Source organism: Rhinolophus ferrumequinum, chromosome 5 (genome assembly GCF_004115265.2).
Source record: "Rhinolophus ferrumequinum isolate MPI-CBG mRhiFer1 chromosome 5, mRhiFer1_v1.p, whole genome shotgun sequence".
Classification (NCBI taxonomy): Eukaryota; Metazoa; Chordata; class Mammalia; order Chiroptera; family Rhinolophidae; genus Rhinolophus; species Rhinolophus ferrumequinum.
In genome coordinates, this window is record NC_046288.1 from 23,535,938 (window position 1) to 23,541,126 (window position 5,189).

Genomic DNA, 5,189 nt, shown 5'->3' on the forward strand with positions numbered 1-5,189 from the left:
GACTGATGGATATGGATGGTAGTTTCTACAAAGTCAGTGCAGTTTCTGCCCTTGCCTGTACATATGCACACTGAGAGTACCACCACCAACTCTGTTTCCAGCTCTCCTGAGTCTTAGGGCACTTTTCCTGTGTGTGTGTGTGTGTGTGTGTGTGTGTGTGTGTGTGTGTGTGGCGGGCAGGAGATTTCTGAGCTGCTGAAATCCTGGAGCTGCGTCTGAACACTTACTGCTGATCCCTGGGAGTGCCTCCGCAGTTGTAATTGTCCTGCCCTGGGCAGGCCAGAAAGGGTGGGGCCTGGGGATGGAGGGGTCTTCTCTCTCCCAGCCCAGCCATGTCACACTCTTCCCGCAGGCCAGAAAATGTGGTGGCTGGGAGTGGAGGAGTCTTTTCTCTCCTAGACCAGCAAAAATCACACTCTTCCCATCCTCCTCCCTGGGTCAGAGCTGCACACCAGTCTTCCCAGAGCCTGAGCACTAGGGCTCCTCTGTAATCGTACACTACTCCTCAGTTCAGGGTCCAGTTTAAGTCTATGCAAGAGCGGGGGTAAGATTGGAAGAGTGGGAGACGGGTCCCAGGTATGGAGTTTTTGTCCTTTATACGGACTAGGGCCCAACTGGAGGTATCAGCTGAGGTTATTGCCTCAAATGCTGGATATGCTGACCCTTGGTGGGAGAGATCAGCTGTGGGACGCAGGGAAAGAGCCCACCTCCTGGCTTTTGTGTTCTCTGTTCTGTCCTGGGATCCCCTGTGTCTCTGCAGCTGAGGATGCCAGCCGCATTTCCACTGCCGCCGATGTGAACCATGTCCCCACAGCCGCAGATGTGGGCCGCGTCTCCAATCAGCCCCCATCCCTCTTCCCCTGCTCACCCAATTTGCCCACCTTCAAGTAATCCTTGCACGAGTCTCTTAGCTGTTCTGCGTGATGAGCAGAGAGTCCTTTGATGGGTTATAGATGTCCTGTTTGTGATAAGATCTGGAGGAGAACTCAAAAAGTGCGCCCCGCTGCCGCCATTCCTATCACGTCACCTATTCTCCTTCTTCTTTTAAATAGATACTTTCTAAGTATAAAGTTGGCACACACTTTGAAATTAAAAAGGTAATCTTTATGAAAAATTGGTTCTCGATCATTGGATGTCCTTAAGAAAAAATTGAAAAAAATCATTTTCAGATATACTGTAGATTTAAATATGAAAGGCAACACAAAAATCCTAGGCTTTTACGTCGGCATGTAAGGGGGTGTGAGGTCATCATGCGGGATGATGGGGTCGGCAGTATGAACAAGATGAAGATGGAATTGGAGTACAACACCAAAGTGGACGGAGTTCAGCCAAGAGCCAAAGATGGTAGTGAACATATACTGAACTTCAGTCACCAGCCATAACCTAAGTTGACATGGCACACTGGCCTGGATCAATGAGTCTCTGCAGTGGAATGTAACAAAGATCGGAACAGTTGTGCTCACGGTTTGCCTATTGTCAGTTAATAGACATAATGTTCCCTGGCTGTATTGCATTGAAGAAAGTGAAATTCCAAGCTAAGCTAGAATATAAATACATTCAGAACTTCAATATACTACAAGCAGGTTTTAAGAGGATGGGTGTTGACCAAATAATTCTTGTGGGCAATTTAGTAAAGGGAAGTTTCAGGACAATTTTGAATTCATTCAGTGGTTCAAGAAGTTCTTTGATGCAAACTATGATGGAAAAGACTATGACCCTGTAGCTCCAGCCAAGGTCAAGAAACTGAAGTGGCTCCCTCCCTTGTTGCTCCAGCTCTGAAAAAAATGAAGAAACCCCTCAGCCCTAGCAAGTACAGCTCCACAAAGGACCGTTGCAATACACAGAACTACAGCAACCCCAAATGGTGGCCCGGATATGGTGAGACAGAATCCTAGTGTGGGCAACTGGGATGATGAAGCAACCAAACTGATTCAGCAGGTCACCATATTGAAACTTACTGTCGAAGACTTGGAGAAAGATTTCTACTATGGAAAGCTAAGGAACACTGACTTGACTTGTTCCTTACCCTTCCATAGTAGAAATCTTTCTCCAAGTCTTCTTTCTCCAAGTCTAGGAGAACGAGCTGGGAAATAATCCTGTATTGCAGAGGATTGTGGACATTCTCTATGTCACAGATGGAGGCATTGTCATATCTGACTAAGGGGGCCCATGGGAGGAACAAGTAGAGTATTAACAGCCTGGACCAGCAGAGCAACATCTGAATTTTTCACTCCAAATCATGTGCTTAACTGTAAAACACTCCCTTTTATTATTCTCAGAAGACTCACTGGTTTCATTTCATAAGCAAAAAGTACCTCTTCTTAACTTTGCAGAAGTTTCACTCTTTTTCCAATAAGTTTGATTTAAGAGCTTAAACCTTGTATCAGAGAAGTATTAACATCTAGCTGGTACACCTAAGGAACAAAGAAGCTGGCCAGGGGGCTCACCAAATGGATGCTGATAACACTGATTACTGGAGAATGTGTTTTTATGTGATATGCTGAGGTGCAGACCTCAGTAGAGAAATGTAAAGACTGATTTGAATTTTAAGCTAATGTGAAATCTTGGCAGAGAACATTTTAATAAATAAATGCCTGAAGAGTACTTAAAATATGCTTCCATATTTCAAATTACAAAATGTAACATGGTTCTCAACATTTTCTGTCTGACTTATTCGTTTAGCATAAGAATCTTAAGATCCATTCATGTTGTCACAAATGGCACTATAGGATGGCAGAATAGTATTCCATTGTGTATATATATGAACCAAGGTGTAAAAAATAAAAATAAAATAAAATGTAATCTGACAGAAAATTTTGTTTGTTTTACCTTCTGTCTGGGAAGGAAGGGCCAGACCTTGGAAACTTTGGAACCTGAAGTTGACAGGCTTTGCAGGGCTGCTTCAATCTTCATAGGCCTACCCTTGGCCCAGAAGCAAAGTTTAAAATGTTGCTCTGTGAAGCAGTTTGGTGTTCTTGACCAAGTGCACCTCTTCTAAGAAGCAAGAAGCGTTGTTTCCTGAATGAACATAGGGTGTGTTTCAGCTCCAAGATGTTTGAGTCGAATAGCTTGCTTTTATCATTGAGCATTTCTGACAATTTTTCCAATCACATCTGAAATTGCTAAGTATTGTGTTTTTTAGGAAATGAGGTGTGTTCAGTTTTGAAATCTAACAATTACTTTTGGGGAATTGCCCACATCTCTGGGATTTGAATGAGGGTTGTATCTCGTTTTACTGTCTTTTAAGTTTACATTAAATATGTTTTTCTTTGTTCCCCTTGCCCACTGAGGTCTTCTTAAAGTTTGTTGCTTAGAGTGGAAGTTCAGCAGGCAGGTGATCATGCTGCAAGGTCTTTCAAGAAAATAGTAATCAGTGAAGGCCCTTGCTACCTTGGGATCTGAAAGGCTACGTATTTTTGGTACCTGCTTTCCCACAGCCCTCCACTATTACCAGACTACTTTGCCAGTGCACTAATCTCTTTCAGAGAAAAAAATTGTTAACATGTTACCAAACGTTAATTTTCTTTTGCAGAAAATACAGTACCATGTTTGAATTAATTATTAATTACTATGTAAAGCATTTCATTCCTTAACACTCCCTCACTTGCTTTGCCCACAGTCTACTTAATTCCTTTGTTTGGCAGAATTCTGCAAAATGTGTGTCACCCACTACTGAGATTTTTCATTCCCTTATGTATTTGTATTCATTTGCTTCCAGAGGTAACTTGTCCTGAAATGTGTGTAGAAAGTAGGTATTTTATGATAAACTGTTGTGTAGTGCATGCTACGTGTGGAATTCAGAGGAAAACCCAGATTCAGTGATTGACAATGCCAAAAATGCAAGTAACTAGCCATCGTTCAAATAACAGGGGTGCTATTTCTCTTTTGTGGCCTTTTTAGACTTTTGTTGCCTTAAAATTCCATTTTATTGGAAACTGTTTTCCACCTGGTCTTTCTTGACAGGTTTTTTTCCCCTAATTTAAACAGTTTCTAAATACAATTCTGTATTTCAAGAGGAAAAAAAAAATCTAGAAAAAATATAGAAGACTATTTTTATGTCCGAGGTTAGGCAAATATTTCTTTAAAAGGACGTAGAAGTGGAGAATAATACATTTGATTACACTAAAACTAAGACAATAATAAGATAATTAAAAGACAAAACACAGAGTGAGTGAATATCTTTTCAATATATTCTAACAAAAATTCGTATCTAGAATACAAGGGACAAAAAAGAGACAACACAATAGGAAAAAAAAAAAGAAAAGAGAGACACCTCACAAAAGTTTATCCATTACCAAAAAAACGTGAAACAGTACAGCACTAAATTAGTGATTAGGAAAATACAAATTATAATCAAAATGCAATCCTATAACACACTATAAAGGCATACAATGTGATTGTTGGTCAGAATGGGGAACAAAAGAATTCTCATGTACTTTTGGTGAAAGCATAATTTTTACAACATTGGGGAAAAGTTTTGGCAGCATGTATTCTATCTATTGAGCTTAACATATGTATATTATTTAGTAAGCAGTTGCATTTCTTTTTATAATTCAAGAGATTTTATGGATGTTTACCATGACATATGACAAAAAATATGAATAGCAACTGTCATTGTGGGAAGCACAAAGAAAAAACAATGAAACTTTTATCAACAGTAGAATGGATAAATACGTATAGTATATTCATGCAATGAGCCCTTACATGACAATGAGAATGGACAAATTATATACTCATGTAATAGCCTGGATGAAACTCAAAATATAATGTGAAAAAATGGAGATTAGATACATAAAATAAAAGCTTTCTTTGATATACATTTCAAAAGACAAGTAAAATCAATCTCTGTGTTAAAAGTTAGCATATCGGGTAAACTTTTGTAACAAGTGGTGATGGGAAGGGGTACTTGGAGTACTTCTTAGATGTTGTTAAGCTGTAGTTGTTGATTTGGGTGATGGTTTCAGGGGTGTGTGCAATAATTAATTGGGCTCTTGTGATTTGTGCACTTCTTTATGAAGTACATCTAAGCGAACTTACGAAATATGAAAGAGAGTTTGGGAAAGAAAAAAAGTTAGAGTTAATGTACACTCTTTTAAACTGAGAAAAGTGATAAGAATAGATCTAGTCAGAAACTAGTTTATCTTATTTTGCAAGCGTTTGGAGGTAGAATCAAACAGCTGGACAGCAAG

General features: G+C 39.7%; 1 pseudogene; it reads left to right on the forward strand.

Annotated features, from left to right (window-relative positions):
- Window positions 1–1,341: 1,341 nt before the first annotated feature.
- Window positions 1,342–2,194, forward strand: LOC117022514 (microtubule-associated protein RP/EB family member 1-like; annotated as a pseudogene).
- The last annotated feature ends 2,995 nt before the right edge of the window (window positions 2,195–5,189 follow it).